This window comes from Strongylocentrotus purpuratus, unplaced genomic scaffold (genome assembly GCF_000002235.5).
Source record: "Strongylocentrotus purpuratus isolate Spur 01 unplaced genomic scaffold, Spur_5.0 spur5_scaffold_3, whole genome shotgun sequence".
Taxonomy (NCBI): domain Eukaryota; kingdom Metazoa; phylum Echinodermata; class Echinoidea; order Camarodonta; family Strongylocentrotidae; genus Strongylocentrotus; species Strongylocentrotus purpuratus.
Window position 1 is genome coordinate 23,225,340 of NW_022145609.1, and position 22,877 is coordinate 23,248,216.

The window sequence follows — 22,877 nt, forward strand, 5'->3', positions numbered from 1 at the left end:
AGGGAGGAGAAATAGAGAGAGTGAACAAGATCGAACAGAGGGGAGGGGAAATAGAAATAGAAAGAGAGAGATATATATAATATATAAAAAGAGAAAATGGGGAGGAGGACAATGGAAGATAGAACTGGAACTTGGCAAAAACTGCTGAAGGGCAAGAGAAATTGGCAGAAAAAATTAAACTGAAAACACATTTGATTAGATTTGATTTGATTCATTTTCCACTCAAATATCCACAAATTAAAATAACATATCTAAACCATACAGTATTACAATATATAATAGAACAAATAAATTTTACAACTAACGAAATACTGATAAGTATGTACGTAATAAAATAAGTTTACATAGTACATTTAAGTTTGAGAATAAGTAAGATCAGCTCTGTTCATTAAAAACCATGCTTATAATTACTGGACATGTATTGCTTTTAAAATGCCCCACTGTTAAACTTGACATGGATGATCTCTCTGTGCTCTGCTATGTATACCACGTGATCGATAGGCCTAACAAATGCTCCAATATTTTTAACTGTTTCCAAGGCAACATTCATCTATAACGGTTTTAAAGGGGTTGTCATGGAGCTAATAAAGACCGGAAATGTGTTGCTTTCGGTTGCTTTCTTCATCTCTCTGCACGGTAGCTCGTTTGCACCACGTGTAATTTTTCACAAAACAATAAGCACCAACTGCTGGAAGGATTGCTTTGTGCAACACAATGACTGTGCACAAAATAGATACCCATTTCCGGTCTTCATTAGCTCCATGAAAACCCTCTTAACAACGGTGTACAATGTTGCACTTGAAACAATTAAATAAGTGTTTGGTATATCTATCACATAGGAAAATTATTTGTGTCGTATATAAAGGGTTAACAACAACAACAAAAATGGGAAAAAAAACATCTTCTTGCCTTTTGAATTTTCATCTATAATACATGTACCACGTAAATTATTGATGGCGTTTTTTAAAAGAATTAACAAACACAAGGAGCACGACGGATCTCACTCTTGGACTATTAACCGGTATTGGCATTTTCGTGTCTTTACGGGAATGGCTAAAATCATGACTCCAATTTCGACCAATCAGATGGCTGGATTTCTTTAGTGAGGTATATAAATATTGTTATCATTATTATCATTATTACAATCTTACCTATCCACCCTTCCCGCTCCATATACCCAAATCTTCCCAAGCTCCACAGTTCCCTCTCACTTCCCGAACACATGCAGCCACATCTACACAGTCGTTTGAAATCCAGTCTCTTCCATGTCCCACTGTATTGTATTCGAATAGATAATTGAACATCTTTCAATTTAAGACCTCCCTTATCGTAATCTAAAACCTTAGTACTCTGTTTGATTGTATCTTTTCCATTCCATAACAAAATCTAATGTTAACATTTCAGCTTCACGGAATGCCCAAGGCGGTACTGGTGTGAATGAGGATACATAAACTAATTTTGATAGAACAAAAGTCTTAATTAGTTGAATTTTCCCCATCAAAGTCAAATCTTTTTGTTTCCACCACATAAGTAACTTATTATTTTTATTTAAGATTTCTTTGCAATTAATTATTTCCTAGCTTTCCACGTCTAACGTGTATACCTAATATATTTACAATGTTAACTATCCTACCAAATGGAACTGTTGCATTTTTATCCGCGATTGGACCTAACAATAATACAAAAGTTTTGTCTCTATTCATCTTCAATCTAGACACATCAGCAAAACTAGTCAATAATGTTTTTAGTCTATTAAAAGATTAAATATCTTGAATAGACAGCGACATTTCATCTGATTAAAGAATTTATTAACGTAAATATCATCAAAGGGAACCCCATGAATAACCGAATCGCTGCGAATTGCGCGAGCAAGAATGTAAATGCAGAGTAAAAATAGAGAGGGAGACAAAGGGTCACCTTGTCTCACACCTTTCTCAATACGAAAATATCCAGTTAATACGTCTCCATTGAAAACACAACTCTGAACATCGGATCAAATAGTTCCTATTTTCTGAAAGGAAATTTCTGTCTTCTAACAATACTACCACACTTTTTTTGTCGAGGCCCCCAAAGCACTTAAAACATATACCTTGCAGAACAAATATATTGATAGCATTCACGTGTAAGATACATTCCTTTCAGCTTTAACTCAATGTATTTTCAGGGATCTATTCTTTACTAGTTACTTTTTCGGATATAATTTTACGAATCAAGCCTACTTATATAAAATAAAATGTTATTCTAAGAAGTTTAAAAGGAATACCACACTTTTTTCCGAGGCCCCAAAGGCACTAAAATATCCCTTGAAGAATAAAAGTGTTGATAAAATTCACTCGTAAAATGCAAATTAGCTAGACCTTTGTTTATTTCTCTTAAATATGAAGAAAAAAAATCTTATTCTGATATGATATGAATAGTCTTCTCACATGTTCAAAATTCCAAACATTTCCAAAGTTCTGAACTCTGGTTTGTTTGTTCTTGCTCATTGCTACTCACTTTCCAGAAAGAATTCAATAGAAGCCTAATTTCTATAAGTATTGCCACATCCTTCGGTTAATGAACACTACGGGCCTGCCCAGCTTTGGCCCCATCATTACATTTCTCTACTTTAACCAAAATACCATTATTTGCTGCTTTGTGGAGTATCATTAATTTATACTGATGACTCCGAGTTCGAACAGCATTACGAGAGCGACGACGGCTACCATCGAGGCAAATACAAACAGTGTAGCTAACGCCACCAAACAACGATACCACGGAGTTCGACGGGTTCCTTCATCGTAATCGTTCATGTCCGACGTCGTCTGAGTAGATTGCGAATTCGACCTGTCATCGTGTTCGTGGTCAGCTGTTTCGCTTTTGGATCTGCAGGACGAGCACAGGACATTCCCGCCAAATATTTTAAGGAAGCCGAGAAGGAGGATTATTATCTCTCCGATAGACATGAAGGATAGTCCGAGGTACAGACCGAGTAGACCTCCCACGCTCCCAAGAAGACTCTCCACCTGTATTGCAAGCAAAATATATAAGAAAGTCAACGGGTGTTCCAGAAAATGTAGGCGTGAAGAAAATGGTCCAGGAACGTGAGACGTAGCTGTACTTTACAATTTTATTCTGTATGTGTTTGCACTTCAAAACCTGAAGAAGGCCTCACAAGCCGAAAGCGATCGTAATAAAATTGTAAAGTACAGCTACGTCTCACGTTCCTAGACCATTTTCTTCACGCCTATATATATATATATAAATATATAAAGCAAAGGTATATAATGTCAAAATCATATTTATCGGCGGAAATAAATCAGATATATGCGGGCAAGTATTGAATCCAATGACCAGGGTAATATTAAATCTGTAAAGCGATTAGAGAAACCGTTGATGTATTAATTGCTATTTAAAAGTGGAAGATTATTATTATTATTAGTTTCAAATAGTCTTTCTCCATTCTGAATACAATACAAATTTCCGAAGCTTCAAAGGACAGAAAACAGATATCTTTTTGTTAATGACGTGTCCCCAGTATTTTTTTATAGCACTCTATGATTGCACGTTCATATATGATCAATATTAATTAATCAACCAATGGCAACTTTGTCGGTGAAGATACCATTTTTTTTTTTTGAAGATTTAAGATTATTTCCTCACTCTCGATACACTCATCAATAAATTATTTCTGATTTTCGTTAAAGATGAATTAAATTACAAAATTGGTTATTTACGAATGTCAGTTCTTACGGTGTAAACGGCCAACTGTTGATTTAGCTCATAGTTAAGCTGCTCGAAAAAGACCACCAGATTTACGACATTTTGCCTGAAATGGAAACAGGAAAAATGTAAGATCAGTCATGCTTTTTCATTAAAAAACGTTTAGATGCGTTAATTTACTTAATTTTTTTATTCAGGCACAGTTAATTCTCGCTACCCCAAATAGCGATTCTGCCGAGATCCGGGGAAAATCCTGAAAACGCGCATTGCATTATGGGATAGCTTTTCGACATTACAGCTTCCTGTGCAGGCGCTATATTACTAGGCGCGATAGCGCAAACGTAAAACGCCGTCGCCACACAACGTGTATGCACCGAATATGTCGTCTGCTCGGTCTTGTCTTTTTTTCGCAAATATTTCAACGTTTATTTGAACATTTCATTCGTTGTTTTTTGCGTCTTTTGACATCAGTGACGATGGTTTTCTTTTGTGAGGCTGCACAGTGCTGGGCTCATGATTCCAAGCGTAAGAACCCTGAAAAATGGGGGTGGATGAAGGCCGTGACTTGGGATGGGACTCTATACCGGAAGTTGTAGTGACGACCCGAGAGAGTGAAAATTACCTCGTCTCGCGAATTTCGAGATTTTCGTACCTATTTAGGGTAGCGAGAATTGTCTACTGAATCGGACATCTGCTCCGCTTTTGTTTCCTCCAAGATATTGGGATAGGTTTAGTAAAGATGCGATTTGTTTTTGTAAGAGGGTTCTTGATGGTTAGAGTTAGTGATGACTAAAAATATGGGTTCATGTTAGAGTTTTGACTAGTGTAACAGTTTAAACAATAAACATCGGATGTAATAATAATAATAATAATAATCGGGAGCGCCAGGAGGGTCAAATCTGACTGACATGAGCGCTATACAAGAACCCACTATTATTATTATTATTTATTATTTATGTGGGGTACACACCGTTTTGTATTAAGTACGCTTATCAGCATCAATATAATTATTGTAATAACATTCAACAAATCCAAAGGCAATCTAAATATTTTGTATTACTATCATTTTTAATATCACAAATATCATTATTATCATCATGATTAGCATCATCATCATCATCACTATCATTATTATTATTTTGCATTTTCTGTACATCAGTATTTTGTGTAGGTTCGAGGGACCTTGCGTTATTCTCAGTCAGTATACACACACACAAACACACACACAATCGTACACACGCATCTTAACAAAAACGCATCCACACCCACCCACCCACACACTCATAAACACACACGCACACACACACATTAACGCACACGCATCCTAACCGTGAAGACGCACGTACCACCCAACCAAACACGCACCCTACACACACACACACAGACACACACCCTCCCAGGCTCCCACACTCCCAACAAACACACACAAGCATGCATCATGCAAGACACACTCATCCCACGCCCACACACACTGAGTAATCGTGTATATTAGCCTACCTGGTTTTCTCCACATCTGCAATGATCCTTTCTATCTTGCTGTTGATGCTCACTAGCTGCTTGGCAAGGTGTACCTAATGGCCGAACAGATGACAGAAAGGAAATACCTATCTTATGTCATCATTCAAAGATAAAAGGATCTGGGGGTGTTTCACAAAGATCATAAGTTGAACTTATCTCTAAGTTGGACTTAACAATTATGGAAAGCCGTTAGCATCTTTGAAAATATTTTGTAAAAGTTATTGTAAAAGGCATAAAATGTTGATTCAAATCACTAATGCTTTCTATTATCAAAGATATTTCATGTTCTTGATGTGGAATTTATGAAAAGTCCAAAATACTTGAATTTTTGCTTTTGAAGATATTTTATTTTAAGGCTACAAATGGCTCTCCATAATGTTTAAGTCCAACTTAATTCAAGTTCGACTTAGGATCTTTGTAAAACACCCCCAGGACAGCTGCCTCCGGAAAACTTCCCCAGGACAATGTCAAAAAGGATATATACATTCCAGGACAATTATTTCGACAAAATTACCTCCCTAGATCCAGTTGATGTGGGGTATCAGTGGACAAATCTATGATGTGCTATCCTGGTCGGCAAAAGTCTCAAAAATTGACGACCTGCATTGTTTTAATTGTTTCTCATGTTTCGAACTTTTTTTTCTTCCAAGTTGGGAATAAGAAATGTTGGTGATTTATGAAAAACTGTTTTGTTTGTTTTTGTTTTTTGTTTTTGTTTTTTTTGTTTTTGTTTTTGTTTTTTTTTTTTGGGGGGGGGGGTTGTGTGTGTTAATAATTATTTTAACCCTATTTAGCCCGGGCTATTTTGAAACTGCATAGCCCGGGGGGGGGGGGGCTTCTAAGGCCCCCCTATGATCGCATACATGTCAAGTGAAGTGTATAGAATACTATGGTAATTTCATTTTTTTGAACAATTCACTCATTTGCATATTTATGGTAATTTATGCAAATAAGGTCATCAAATTCACATTTTTGCCCATAAATCAGACATAATTCATATTTAAGCATTCTTTTTCACTACATGTATTCGTTAGACCATTTGAAACACTAATACGACAAAAGACAATGGAAGACCTAGGTTATTCCTTATGTTATATTTTGTTTTGATAATTTCTTATGTATTTCTTTGTTTTTTAAACTTATGTATTTCATTGTTTTTGTTGTTTTATTTCATTTCCAACTATAATTCAACTATTTTGACCCCAAAATAAACACCTAAACTATAAACAAGACCAAATAACCAATGTTTTATCTCTTTATTTGAAAAATGAGATTTCCATATGTTTTATACACAAATCACAAAACTGAGCGATTTTCGGGCTGACATGCAAAGACAGAAGGACACGTGACTTTGTAATGGTAGGTCCGATTTTCGAAAAATTTCTTTCAAAAGATGCGCAAGACTCGAAAGAAAAAGTCACAAAATTTCAGTGCAAGATTTTCTTGCGTTAAAAAATTATCGCCCCCCCCCCCGGGCTAAATAGGGTTAAACCCCATCATCTTATTTGAAAATCTGAAGAAAAAACTGCGGGAAATGTGGTCTCACACTACCTCCTCTATTAAAAAAAGTCCAGCGACCCTCCTCCCCCCCCCCCTCCCCAATGATGCCCCTTGCAATAAAGTTTGTATTCAAGACTGTACCATGCAATATTTTAAATGATGAGAAAATGAGTAATAATACCTCATATCTTGTCGATGGCCATAGCGATGCTGACACGGTTCGTCTGAATGACTCCTCACTAAGCGATTTATAAATAAGAAATATTAAAACCTCTGAATGACTTCTCACTAAAGCGATTAAAAAAGGGGTAGTTTTCCCCCCTCTTCTTCCGTTCCTTTCATCATCCCCCTTTATTAATTATTCGCTATCGGGGTTGCGGTCGTTTGGCCCCCTTGATCCATATGATATTGTCGATTGTCGATATCCATTGGTAAGAATTATTGATTAATTATCTGTTAACATTACCGCAGACCAATAATCTGAACATTTAAAATAAAAATATATTTGTTTACCAAGGGAAATTTCATCAGCATCACTGCTGTTCTTCCCGAGGGCCCTGCATTTATAATAACCCCAGCAATTTCCAGGTACTTCGATGAAGAGTAAATATAGATTAATGTCTAAGGACGTTAGTGCCGGGCTAGGATTCGAACCCTTGACCCTTGGAATGAGAGTCAAGTGAACCACTATACCACGATATCTCATTTGATTTTCAATGTGCTAACCTGCATGATATTGGACAAGTACACTCCAAGGTACTAGAGTGGTAAAGATATTCCACAAGCTGACGACACCTTTCTGTTGTGTAGGGAAAAAAGGACAAAGATATTGCGAGTTGAATGACGGATTTTGTTCTGTTGGTGGGTGGTGTTGTTGTTGATGTTGTTTTTGCAAGTCGTTTAAGAAAAATGGATACAACTAAATGTATATACCTTTCAAGTACAAGTCCGCTCCAAAAATAACTTACTTTCAATAGAAGCTTTTTTCTTCACACCAGCATCCAAGTTAGATTGATAGTAATGTGTTTTTGTGTGGATGCGCTAATATAGAGTAATCTTTTTAAGTTAAATCATGAAAAATGTGAATTTTGATAAACTATTTATGTAAAAATCAATAATTATAAATATACAATATTGAGAAAATAGTATCAATTCTTCAAAGTTTATAAAAGATTTTGTAAAATGCCATGCACGCAATAGAATACAAATTATATAACCTGGACAAAGGCATGTGGAAATCAAGTTTTCGGGGATAAAAAAGGGAAATTAAACTATATAAAGCAATTGATATATAGTGAGGACATGACGTCACATACTAATAACCCTATTGGCAATTTGTGTAGTGATTTTACTTGTTCTATAGTTTTACATACTTCGAAAATTCATAACTTTCTTATTAGTAATCCGATTTTGCTCAAACTTCTTTTGATTGGTTTGTGTGACGTTTCTGCTTCTATTGAAAGTAAGTTATTTTTGGAGTGGACTTGTACTTTAAACACTATTATGGTGACCAACTATGACATGTATCCCAATATGTGGCATATCCGACATAGGTTGACACCCAGATTTAAACAGAAATATATTTAAAAAATCATTGTGTTTTTAGCTTACCTGTCTGTCAATTTCTTGATACACCACTGGTATAGCCAAACAGAGAGAGGTATAGTTTTTCTAGCGAAGACATGGTTCGATAAATAACTACGTAAAAAAGAATTATCCTTCCTAAAGTCAAAGTTCCCTCCCCCTCCTCTCCCTGTCCTTTCCAAAATTCGTAATTGAATAAGTGATATTAGGCATATATATCCTACGGACTCTAAAATTATTTTTCAATCTATTTCTTGTGTTTCAATCCTATAACCAGTCCTGAGTTTTTTGGTTTTAATGACTAATTTACAGCTTAGAAATACGGAACGTATAGACCCTATGTTCCATATTCCACTAGATTAAACCTGACTATAAAGAAGAAGAAAGAAAAAATTGTCCCAGCAGTAGATTAAAACTTTTAGTATAATTCGGTATAATTTCTGATATAAAATTCCCGCAGATGTACCTTGTGTTGGATTAAGAGAGCTGCACTGCGTGTAGTTGCCAAACCTGATGTCTGTAATGCAACCACATGATTTGCGTAGAGTATCCTGCAGACATTGCTTCAGGCAGGCGTTGACCGTGTAGGAGGACGTCTCCGAGGTGAAGTTGGTGCCTTCTCCTGCTTTTGTGCATTCTTCGCCATAAGAACCGCCGAGCCGCGTGATGTTGAGCTGCAAACGAAACAAAAAATATTATGGGTGAATCAAATTGGTCATCAAAGATGCATTTCTTTTAGGATAAAAAGAAACCGTGGGTTTAGATGACAGAGAAGATGGTGATAAACAATAGACAACAGAATAAGAAATTAGATCTATTTCATATCTAAACTCGTTAAATAATTATTTTGGTTGAGAGAAGAGTTATTATGCATGGCAGTAAAGCAAGGCATCTACGGGACGCAAAACCGAAGACCACGTACCATCCCCCCTCCCACCTGATCTTCAAATGGGATGTGACCCCAAAAGTGATGCGGATCCTACAGTCATCATCATCATCATCAATCATAAGCACAGGACAGTTTAGAATATTATGAGATATCGTTACAACACTATGTCAAAAGTTACGCTCTAAAACTACAAGCATTTTCATCGCAACAAATTAGAAATTAAATATGATCATAATATTGCAGCAAACCAAATGATAACGCAGCGTCTTTTATTAGGCAACTCGGTATTGACGCTCTACGAATTCCCATATTGGATTGGGCTCTAGAACACCTACCCCCTGGACATCCATCCCCGGATAACCACCCCTAGTCAACTACCCCTAGGGCAACCACCCTCTAGGACGACTACCCCCGGGACAACTACCCCTGGACAACTACCCCCGGACAACTACCCCTAGGACAACTACCCCCCCCCCAAGACAACTACCCCCTACGACAACCATCCTCTAGGACAACTACCTCCCGGACAACTATCCTAGGGGTAGTTGTCTGGGGTAGTTGTCCGGGGGATAGTTGTCCTAGGTTTTTTTTAAATAAATGATTGACTTGGAACACATTTCTATTGTTGAAAATAAGAAGACATTAGGTTGTCACTATTTGAACACTTTATTCAAACTGTGGTACACTACGCTCTCTTTTTCGACAAGGGTGCAGTAAGATAAAACCATCCACCTTAATTTGGGAATGCCCTGTTACGAATCAATTCATTCAAGACACTCTATTCGAAACAATGAACTGCTTTTGAATAAAAATTGCTTTTTGTTTGGTTTCCCAGATGGTACGCAATCTACCCTTAATTTTGTCATATGCAAAACACTATATATTCTCTGCGAAATACAACAGGGAACGTCTATCTTTCAATTCTTTTAAGAAGATGCTTAAACGTTGGTATGAAGCTGAGCGGGTTCTTTCTATCAAACGCAATAAATTCGTTGTATTACTTGATATTGGATTCATGTGCAACTGATGTAACAATATTTGTGTTACCGATATGTCACAACATGTACTTTGTTCAAATATATTGTTTTGTTCTTGCTCAAGAATGATTGAATACAATTTTTCTTTGGAAAAAAAATCCATCCACCTTCCTAACACCGATGGCTGTCTTCTGACCGGTGGAGGCGGTAAGCCCATCATCTTCTGGGAAGGGTTGTTCAGTCTGGCTGTGGATGGATACCTTTACACCTGACTCTGCTGTCAGAAGTCCTACATGCTCAGGCTGTTCCACGAAGAGCGTTAGCTGCAAACCTGAAAGAATGTCATCATACACCCTGAATTAACAAGCTAAGAACTTCATTATCATCATCACCCTCATCATCATGTTAATAACAATATTATTAATAATAATTATGATAATAATAATGATAGTAATAATCGCAAAAGAAAATAATAATAACAGTAACAGTGATATAGATAGCTCAATAAATAAAAAGCTAAATCAATAAATCAATCAATCTTATAATGATGAGAATGATAATAGTAATAATAATAATAATAATAACAATAATAATAATAATAATAATAATAATAATAATAATAATAATAATAATAATAATAATACTACAACTAATAATAATAATAATAAAAATGAATATCAAAAATGATAATACGATGTATAATTGATTCCTGTAAAACTTACCTTGTTGCATTTTACTTTGTATACATGTTGTTGTTGTTTTTTTTATCTATGACATATCTACTGTATATCCTACTTGAATTTGTCTCTTTTGTATATAAGTCTTTTTATCTATCCATACCATATAAGTACATGTATCACCAATCTCCATCGCTAAAAGCATGGGCAATAAAGATGAACCGTCTTATGAACCTTATGGACCAAGGGGGGGGGGAGGGGGTTACAAAGACTAAGACCGACTTTAAGTTGGACTTAACTATGGCAGGCCATTCATGCCACTATTTGCTCTCATCATTATGATATTTATTAATATTTCTTCCTTCAATCCCCTATCTAAAAATGTAAATTCTGTAGATTTGTGACCATGATTTGTACATCCCTTGAGAGACCAATGCTAGTAAATGGTGAGAGAAAACAGTGGCATGAACAGCTTGCCATATTTAAGTCCAACTGAAAGTCAATCTTAGTCTTTGTGAAACCCTCCCTGATGTACATACCATAGTTTGCCCCAGTCCTGCCTGTTCTCCTTGTCTTGTTGAAAGGTTCCTCTAATGTCCTTCCATTAAAAGTAAAACAATTCCCGTACTCGCTGTGCTGAAACATCGTGAAATTTCTGTTGAAAATAAACATAAATCATAACAATTGATCACATATTTCACTCTGCATCTCTAATATCAGATGTATTGGAATATCCATTATATAAATCATGGATGTCTCTGCCCCGAATTTTTGGGCCATGATGATCATGATCATTGTTTAGCCATTGTATATGATATGTTTCATCCTTTGTATATTATTTGTGGATATATATGATCGAATATGTCGAATTTGTTTGGTAAATACATACACCTGCGGAAGGGGAAAAATATATAAGTCGGGTTTTCTTTCTTTACCCAAATTAGCATTTTGCTGGTATCAGGTCGTTTCTAGAGAACCATCTATTATTGATTTTAACTGCCTTAATCAAGTACAAATACTGATCATTTATTTTCTTCCCTCAGAAATGTATGTATGTATCGTTATGAAGACCTCGTCACAGGCCTCATGCTCCTCAGGAAATATCGACACCTCTATGTTATTTAAATGTTAACATTGATTTAATATTCTATATACCATTATGAGGATGCAAATCATGTTTCAAATCTGAATCTGAACTGACTTGGCATTTAAAGTGATTCGGTAACATTGTTGAAGGAGGATGAAAAATTTGTATGAAATGTTACTTATCATATTCATTCAACTGTACTAAACCCTCTAGCATGCAAAAAATCCTGAACAAATTCCCAAACCACAAAGATATCTATGGTTTTGTTTGAAGGCGTCACGGGTCAACACTCTCTGACAATAAAAATTCTCCCAACTATTTTTGAATTTTCCTAACCGTTTTCCATGAAAATAAGACACAAGACAGGCTTTTTTTTAATGTGTCACCACTTAAATGTCTGGAATGGTATACAGAGTCAATTCAAAGCTTTGTGACGATCTACATTCACTTAAAATGTCATTAAAGTGTAATAATATAGTAAGGAGAATTAAGGAATCAGATCAGTTTTTATCAATTATTGTTATCATTACTAATGGTCTGTTTTCACTCAAACTTACCTGTAACTGCAGGCGCGTTGGTCAAAGCTACACTGAAGGATGAAATCTTCAGCTTGGTGTCCGTATTCCTGGAGTTCGGCCTGAGTCGGGTTGAGGAGAGCCCTGAGGTCCGAGAAATCGGGCGACTGAGATTGATTATAGATGGCTTGCCAATCATTGTCATCTGTAAATGAAAATAAAAATCAATGGACTGTATGTGGTAAGTGAATGAGTATAGTGGAATGCGTATGGCCTTGAACACAACTATGCTGTTGTAAGATGCGACTTGACATTATTTGAAGTTCAAAGTACACAGTATGAATGGTCCAACAAGTTCAGACTATTGTATACATCACAAAATGCTTTTGAATATTAAATTTCAACATTGAACTTTAAACGGTGAAGACTGAACATCATTCATGTTTCTATAACCATGGTATTCGATAACACGCCTATAATAATAGATGGAGTCATTTCCACATGTACTTCGGACTTACCTACTTATTTCCCAAAATTTGAACTTCGTTTAATCCGAGGACTAATCGGAAGTACGATTCTTACCTCCGCTGGGTTTTATTCGCGATAGGCTTCAAGCGTTTTGGATTATATTTGGGATAATGCAATAAGCTGAACTTAAATCCCTATTCCTCACCTCGCGATACATTTCTCGAACCAAAATGGCGGAAATTCTCCGTGACATCGCCCAGTGGAGCGGATCAGTCTACCATTGCTTTCCTTTCCCCAGTGACTTTGTACACCGGACACTCTCCACTGTTGGAATTTTGCTATTAGGGACTTTTAGATTCTGACGAGAACGTGAACTGCCTTTTTAAGGCAACGTGACGTCCTTTTAAGGCACTGGCAGTGACGTCACATTGCCTTAAAGGGCAGTCCGTGTTCTCGTCGTGCAGAATCTAAAAGTCCCTATTATCTACCATTCTTCCACCTACCTACCTGTTATTCCTTCCCATGTGTCGTAGAAGCTGAAGTCAAAAGAACTATCGTCCCAGGAGCTCTCAAAGAAGTCGAATTCTCCGTTCAGATTTTGTGGTCCAGATGCTTGTGAATCGTCCGGTGAAGATGAAGTCTCTGGAGAGTTACTGGATGTCCCATCTGATTCACCTTAATGAAATAGGAGTTGATGGCGCAAATTATGCTTATACATATACTCAGACTTTACTTACACTAATACTTATTCTTTTATATACTAGTCATATACATACTCACATACCTATACTTGTACTTATATTGTCTTGTACTTACAGTACTTAAACTGAACTTATACTCACCATACTTATAACTAAATTCTGTCTTGTACTCATATCTATTTACTTTTACTTTTAATAACAATACTTAAACTTATGAATATACTTATACGTGTACTTATACATTTCGTTCTACTTATACTTAAACTTATACTCAAACTCATACTTGTACCCATATATTTCCTTATAATCATACTTAAACTAATACTCATACTACATACATATACTCATACTTGTATAATTATATTAGTACTTGTACTTACAATACTTAGACTAATGAAAATACTTTTACTTAAACCTAAAAATGATATATACTTAAAATAATGAAAAATAATCTGTGAATTTTCTTACTGTTTGTTTATAATCGTGGAAGGGTATCATAGCATAGACGGACTAAGACTGATATTCGTATAGGGAACTTTGATGCGGCTGGCACACTCAATAAATGAAAATATGGATAACTATTTTTTCCATAGTTTTCGCATAATTTTCGTAAATCTATGGATCGCGATAATTGGACGCAATTTTGCTCGGGGTGACTTCTCTTTGCTTGAGAATCAACTTTCTATTTTACTTCTCGATTTTGCGAGCAGGCTAATCAAAGGAGCTGGCTAGTATCAACCCTTTTAATATGGCAATGTTTAATTCTCCACCAAAGTATGTTACATGTTGATGACTGTTACATAATTATTTAACATTTCCCAGTTGTCTCCAGACAGCAACTTTTACAACGTTATCACATGACTAGTTATCAATTTAGATTTTATTCATATATTTCATTTATATTACTCTTTTTGTTTTTACATGAGCTGATGAACAGATCTATACCTGAAGTTCCGGACGAATTCGAATTCCCGTTTTCGGAGCCCAAACGTTCGTAGAAGGATTGGTCGAACCAAAATGAGTAGTCATCGGTGTCCCCTGTGTGTTCAGGACAAAATAAAATGGAAAACAATCATCATTGAAAACCAATGTTTTCTACAAGGTCATATTTGTTACCATAAACAGAGAGAAGAGTAAATGGTAATCGGATTATTTTTAATGATACATCAAACTTTAACAATTATTCGAATGTTGAATTAAAATGGAAAATCAAGTATTTCCAACATGACATAGCACATAGACCTTCATAAAAGAATATTAATTTATAAATCTCATATTTCTTCTAGAATATCGTTTCTATGACCGTACTGCTAAGCAATTCATTGTCGCCGTGGTAATGTCGGATTACCAGGGCATGGCAAGTACAAGTTCACCGACATAATACATGTGTTTCAATGGGATGTCCGTGAATTTATACCGATGACGGTTTTGTGAAACGATGCCCAGAACATCTCCAGTCTGACAAACCTGTTGCATCACCATCTAGTTCAATCAGGTCTTCGAACCTGGTATCGACGAGCTTCGACCGCCTCATCATGTTCACATTGCAGATGGTGACGGCGGGGAAGTCGAGCGAAGACTCGGTGATGATGTCGGTCCGAGTCGAGTAGGGGTAGGAGATGTAGTCTTTGACGATCTTGGTACCTATTATGATAACGCAGATGATGATGGGGATGATGATGATGGTAGCAATAGTTGTGATATAATATTACCACAAGGAATTGTTGTGCGAAATCTTGATGGACCGAAAAGGTTGTATAACGATACATTCAAGCCCCTCCACCAGAGAAACAAATTTTAAAAATAAATGAATTTTTTAAAAAATCAAGGCACGTGTAGGAAATGAATGCAAGAACCCGAATCACACCTAAAATGAAATTAAAATTCTGCTAGAACCTCCCCTACTACTACTACTACTACTACTACTACTATATACTACTACTATACTGCTGCTGCTGCTACAACTGCTACTGTTGCTACTACTTCTACTACTGCTACTACAACTAAGAGTATCCGTGTTTTGCATAAGCCTATACTGCTATATCTAGCATATTTCGCCATATCTATATAAGGTCTTAAAGCCATTTTAACCAAATCATTACATCCCACCCCCTCAACAAGTTGGTTGTTGTTGTGTTTACTATTTCATACAAGTCAGGTGTACAATATAGTTTGAAAACTTTGAATATTTGATAGTTCACAAATCATTATCAAATCCATGCTCCTGATGTGTTCAAACTCCCAGAGTATTCTTTAACGCTTATCTAGGGAGCCGGTAGATGGTACGATGGGGTGTAACCCTGCACACCACCCATTCGAAAGTTTTTCCTGTTGCAGACCCTTGTCGGCAACGCATCAACACGAGAATGCCCCCCCCCCTTTCCCCCCCCCCTTCTATTTCTTCCCTCTTTTGCTTGAGGGGTGTTTTGTGAATTTAAAGTCAGGCATGTACCCTTTAACTCTGTGATAAATTCAGAAACTAGGATAAGTTTTCTGTTCCTATTCGCTTAAAACCCCTGCGCTCATCCCTATATAACCCTGTAATAAGTCTTCTACTCTCCATCAACTACGAAGCAGCTGTCGGTATGCATATTATTCTTTCAATATCTTATCTTATTCACCTTGATTAGAAATTCTTAATAGCTAAAGCCTCGTTCGCATTTCACGCGGTAACCGCTTCAAAAGATTGCCGCAGAGACTCAACAATCACCTTTCAAGGCGATGTCAATATCTCTGTCCATCAGCTAGTGAAATTCGCAAACATTTAAAAGACGTTTCTCGTAAACCGAATATGATCTCTTATCTATATGAGAAATGGATTCAGATGGGTCATAAAATTGCCCTAGAATTGATTTGTCGAATGTAGTTGTAATAGTGTTCTCAGGAAATCAATTTGAAATTAGCATATTGCGCTTCATACTCCAGGATTAATTAATTAAACATATTAGTTAATCTTGAAAGCCTTTGTTGGGCGCAGCTACCTTTCTCTCCCAAATGAAGTAGTAGTTTTAAAGGGGACAAGACGGGCAAAAGCCGCCCAACGAGACATTAATTACAATTGATTGCAAGAAACATTACCCCCCCCCCCCCCTCCTGAAAATATATATATAATATCATGGGCGTAAATCCTTACGTAATACCTATTGTTCAGGGGGATGATCTATTCGTTCATCCCCCTGAACAATAGGTATTACGTAAGGATTTACGCCCATGTATAATATACATCTCTAAATATCGAACATTCATTCTTGACTTACGAAAACACCCCTCCCCCCCCCCCCCCCCCCCAAAAAAAAAAAAAAAAAAAAAAATCAAATTTACAACTTTTTTATCCGTATAATATTCTATTATAGCTGCTTCTGCCCCATTTGCCACACATTTACACGTATTTTGTGTTCTTTGTCGTTGATGTTTATACGCGTTAGTTTAACGTGTCATGTCTAAACGGGGGCCTTACCTTGATACGTGAAGACACCGAGGCATGTGAGGAACGCCAGCACCCAAAATAACTTCTCCAGAAAGAAAGGGGCGCCAAAGATTCGGGGCAGGCCGTGGAAGGTGGTGTTTTCCAAGAAGTACGAGAAGAGAGAGGTGACAGATCTAAAGGGGGCATGGGGTTGACGATCGCGCCCCTCCTCCGATTGAACCTCACGGCTAGACGGGAACGAACATGAAAATAAACAAATATCTGTTTCAAGGTGTTATGTTCCTACATGCCAGCGTCATCCTTATCACGACTAGACGGGAATAACCATGAAAATAAACAAAGATGTGTTAAAATGTGATGTGCCCCTCATGTCAGCGCAATGGGATAGCGTGGGCTCAGTCGTGGGGGGGGGGGCACTCATATACTAAGTAAATTTGTGAGAAGCAAGAGCTAAGTATTGATCAAACCATTATGTATCGGTGGTGGTAAATCCTGATTAACTTGTAGTGAGTGTATAATATTCTTCCATGTTCTTGTTCTACTATTCTATGTAGCTGTTGCGCTCTTTCCTAATCTTTGTCCTTCCAACCATAAAAAATATTAACGACAATATCTTCAATTTGTAAGAAGTGTATTGAATTAAATGAAAGTTTGACAAAATCAAGTGATGATCCGAAAATTATAATTGACGGTCGGCAATATAAGTTCCCTTGTGGAAACTGTGATAAGCCAGTCAAATGTAATCAACACGGCCTTCTGTGTTCTAATTGTAAAAAATGGTTTCACACTAATTGTCAAGCTATCAGTTTTTCAGAGTACCGCAGGTTATATTATGAATGCCCTGATGAGAAGTGGAATTGTTTAACATGTTGTCTGCCATCTTTTTGTGACTCGTTATTTACTGACGATTGTCTAGAGAAAAAAAGCCAAAGTGAGGATAGACTAAAAGAAAACTATTTTAAGGTAACGCGCGTTACACCTGAAAAGCAAGCGATAGCAAGAATAATTCAGCCAAACCTCAGAGATGAAAACACTTCTCTTTATCAAAAGTTTGAAGAAAAGTTTAAAGTTAAAGGTCTTCATTTGTTACACCTTAATGTGAGGTCTATCCTAAACAAGATATCGGAACTTAGAATTATTTTTAAAAGAAAAAGGCTGTCTATTATTGCTTTCTCTGAAAGATGGTTAAACAATTCCATAAATGATGAAGAAATTGAAATAGACGGATATAAAATCATACGCCATGATCGATCCTCTGGCTCTGGAGGTGGTGTATGTTTCTATATCAGAAATGATATTGCATTTGAAATTATGGATGCTATAAGTACTGGAGATACGGAATCCCTGTGGATAAATTTGCTAATACCAAGATCAAAACCAATTGTTGTTGGCGTTCTGTATCGACCTCTGAAAGACAATTTGTTTATCGAGAAATTGTCCAATATTCTTGATACATTAAAGAAGGATGACGAAATAATTCTTTTAGGAGACATGTATTTGTCTTCTTCACAAATCGCCACTGGCTAAAATATATAGTGACTTGTTGAGTCTTCACGGGTTTAGTCAACTCATTCAAGAGGCAGCACACGTTACACCTACATGTTCTTCTCTAGGTCATGTTGGTTGTACCAAAGAAAACAAAATAAGTCAAAGTGGTGTCATTGATCTAGGTATTAGCGACCATTCTTTTACTTTCTGTACACGGAAAAATATTAGACTAGCTATAGGTCATCACAGGACTAATGATATCAGATCCATGAAAAGATATACAGAAGAGTCTTTCAATCTTCAACTATCTGTTGTTGATTGGTCAGGAATAACTGACTGTACAGATATAAATAAGGCATTGTCAGTATTTTAACATGTTTTTATCTCAAATTTGAATATGATAGCGCCACTGAAACGGATTAGAATAAAACAAAGATCAGAAACTTGGGTGACTAAGGATATTCTTTCCCTAATTCAAGAGAGAAATATAGTATACAAAAAATTGAGGAAAAGAGCAAAAGATGAGACGCTTTATAAAAGATACAGAGTATTAAGAAATATGGTCCAAAGAGAGGTGAAAAAGGCTAAACTCGATTAATTACAAAACAAGATAGAAGAAAATAAACGAGATTCGAAAAGGCTTTGGCAGAATCTAAAAAGCTTAGGATTAAAAAATAAGAAGCGAAAAGAACAAGAATCTGTCATTAAAATTGATGGGGAATTATGTCATGATAAAATGGCCATGGCCGATGAATTCAATTCTCATTTCACAAATGTGGCTGCCAAATTAGTAGACAAACTCCCCCTTCCAAAGACTTTATTTTTAACGTTTTATTACAATGCCATAAAACATTTAATTCCCTTCCCAATGGTGTAAAGGAAATAGAAAACTATGCTCATTTTAAGAGGAAATTAAAGGAATACCTAATACTTGACAATCAGATAAGAGAAGTAAATGACATTTTATATGATTGAAATTTGTATTTTTCTGCCGGTTCATACTTTTTCATTTTGTATATACTTATGTTTTCGTACGTTATAGAAATTCTACAAATTAATCATTATTTTCCTCTTCTTCCTCCGCCTCTTTTTCTTCTTCTCCTTCTTCCTTTTCTTCTTGTACTTATTATCATTTCTATCATCAGTTTAATGTTGTTATTATTAGTATCTTTAATAAGTAATTCTTTTATTTTTCTTATCTGTCTGTAAATAATTATTACTATTTTAAGTTATTAATTTTATACATGTCTGTAAGGGACCCCACTGGAAATAAGCTCTCGAGCTTTCGTGAGTTATCCTGTTCAAGCTGACTTATTTCTGATCGGTTATTATTCTATATTGTTGTATGTTGGAAGCTTGTCGAATAAAAATAAATCAATCAATCAATCGACGGATCGATGCCAGAATAGTATGCTTACTTATGTTATTAATCATGACCCTAGATCTGACGTCACATTTACACGTATCACCAAGAATGTGAATGTTATCAAGTCCATGGCCTCTTTCTAGTTATTTTAAAGACAATAAACAACATTTTGACTTTGTTTACAATCAAATTTGACCCATAGTCTGGTGAGATACAATGTTTTGATAATTATCTATATTTGTCTTGAGTTTACGTTTTGACGTGAAGTATACGATTACTTACATGGGGATCAACAACAAAATCTTAAAAGCGTTGGAATGAAAGTATATTTTATTCTATTCATCACCTTTGTAACTGATATTTTTATGATGAAAAGCGACATTTGAATAGCCTTCAATTACAGCAGGGAGGTGAAAGGAGTGGAATAATGCCGCTTTCCTTTGACCCCATGCTCCAAGCCGCAGAAGTTATGCGCTAATCTGCAACAGTGACCAGGTGGTGAGATAAAAGAGCGCATGAAATTTCAGGATTTAGAATTCCTACATCAGAAAATGGTATCCCAGCAACTTTTCGCTGTCCCTTTAAGTGATTTCTCATCAATTGTTGAATGTGTAATGAGTATAACATGCGAACACAAAATTGTGTAGTTTCATCCTGTTTTCCAACTGCAAAAATACAAAAAGCACGTGAAAACACACACTAGCAAACTTAAAATTGTCGAAGATTGTAAAACATGGATTAAACAACGGGACATTAAAACATGCACAAAAATTAGCGCATTATCCTAAAATATTGAGTTTTTGTCAGGATCTGATTTTTCTTTTACCAATTCTGGCACACAGATTATAGGAAAGGCGAAATTCTAAATTTAAAAAATTGTTTGATGCACTATTCCCAGTATAATCCCCATATAAAGTTTATAATTTACACTGAAATTTTGCTGGTAATTTAATATTTTGTAATAAATGTGAAACTGGTGCCTGGTCTCCGAAATTCCCCGCAGTAGAAGCGCGGCTCGGAGCATGGAACTCCAAAGCCTATAGTGAAATGTTACACATCCCATTGTTACGCTTTAGTAATCACGAAGGCGTTTAAATAAATTACAAGAGTTTCCACTCCTTTCTTTCCCCTCCCTGATTATAGGCTCCCATGAGGTGATTATTGTATAGTTATCTAAGGTTAGTCACATGCTAAGTATAATAATATGCATGATATACCGAGTATACCTTTAAAATGAGTAATAATCTGTTGAGTCTTTTCTTATTTCCATAGTCACATTTGATACTTGGCCTTTTTATTGCACAACGTGTAAAAGAGGAAAAAAGTCAGTAAATTCTGTGACAAGCCAAAAAGAAAAAAAAGGGTCGGGGAGCATGTGCCCCTTACCCCCACCCGGATGTGCCACTCTTGCAGTATGTTTACATTCGTAGTAGGATGTGAGTGAAACCGTGAGGTTTACTGAAATACAATAGAAAACTTCTTATAGTTTGAATAGTTATATGACAAATCATGGAATAGTGAATGTATCGATCTTTTGTGAAAATGATTAGTTAATAAAGGAACCCTGTGCGGGAAGGGGTAATTAGAAAGGGAACAAACAATATATTATATGTTTAATCAAGAAAATTTGTTTCAATGGACAGCTTTATGAGTTATAGAAACTGTGAAATATGATTAGTTTTAATGATCCATGTTCTGAGTAAGTCACACTTTTATATCTCATTTAGCCGTAATAATGTGTGTCATATTCAACTTTCAAATGTAAAGTAAACAGTTATCATATCAATTGAAAGGCCTTTATCAGATAATATATATTCGTTTTAAAAAAATTCTTTCAAATTTTGAGCAAAAAAAAGGAGACATTTTTTTGTATTAAAATAAATTGGCGGGGCATCCAGCCCGATGTAGTATTTTTACAAGAGTTTTAGCAAAGATGTCCTGCATCACCCCGAAATGCCGTCAAAAGTAAAAATAGAAATCACATCTTGGCTGGTCTACTAACTGTACATATAATTTGAAAAATATTAAACATTTTTTATTTTATATCAACCAATCTACACTGCTGGTTGGCTCCATGTATAGTTTGCAAGATTATGCGCAGCAGCATATTATGAACTTGAAAACAGAGGCATGTACTCAGAGTACATGAGGTCGATCTTGCTTTTTATCATCATCCACTCATGACAATCTCACGTCTAACAATCCACAAAACTGCATTGAACTTGCTAAATAGACAGACTGACCTCGTGACCTCGTGATATCTAGAGGTTCATCGCGAGCAAGCCGCAGGTATAATCTTACCTCTTTTTGTTCCGAGACTCCAGTCCCTCCATTTGGAATAAATTTTCTTTGCTTTTAGATCCCATGATCTCACCTTACGACCGGGTTTGGAGAGATACAATCGAGGTACTGGCTACTGCGTGTTTTAATCAACTTTTGATCTGCCAAGTGCAGCTATATTATAGGCCTCTACCATCAGCTTCGGTCTACATTCCACACTGGACCAAACATCTACCGGCCAAGTTTACCAAGATTTTCGTCCGACAATTATGATTGAAAAAATGATAGGCGATCCGTCTATCTATAAAGAGACATTGTGGAAAATTATTAGTTCGCTAAATGTGGACTACAATCATCCCGTGTTTCTCAGTATTCTTCTGCGCATGTGACGAACATGATATGGCGCTAGATGTTTTCCGAAGTGTTACGAGCAACTGCCCGGAAGGGAAAGTGATCGAAGAGGATTATAATACTTTATAGTTCCAGTCTACAATGAGCTTTTCTGGGTGTTATATCCTAAAGATAAACATTAGCATTGTGGAGCCTGCATAACTTATATATTGACATGGCTGTTTGAATGTTACGTAACGTAAGACGAAAACAAGACAAGGGATAGACCAGGGCATGTGAGTTAAAGTCTCACCTCCCTGGATAGACCGAGTGTTGCAGAATCAAAATATTTTAATCCTAATTATACA

At 36.1% G+C, this 22,877-nt stretch overlaps 1 long non-coding RNA gene across 1 annotated transcript; it reads right to left on the reverse strand.

Moving 5' to 3' along the window:
- Positions 1 to 611: 611 nt before the first annotated feature.
- LOC105436726 lies at positions 612 to 22,232 on the reverse strand. The gene is made up of 14 exons (XR_004066079.1): positions 22,201 to 22,232; positions 17,076 to 17,272; positions 15,086 to 15,262; positions 14,564 to 14,656; positions 13,425 to 13,592; positions 12,492 to 12,654; positions 11,387 to 11,502; positions 10,338 to 10,501; positions 8,771 to 8,978; positions 7,447 to 7,519; positions 6,902 to 6,959; positions 5,200 to 5,273; positions 3,733 to 3,808; positions 612 to 3,005 (listed from the first exon to the last, which is right to left on the reverse strand). It is a non-coding gene; the product is annotated as a degenerin mec-10 (long non-coding RNA).
- Positions 22,233 to 22,877: the final 645 nt, after the last annotated feature.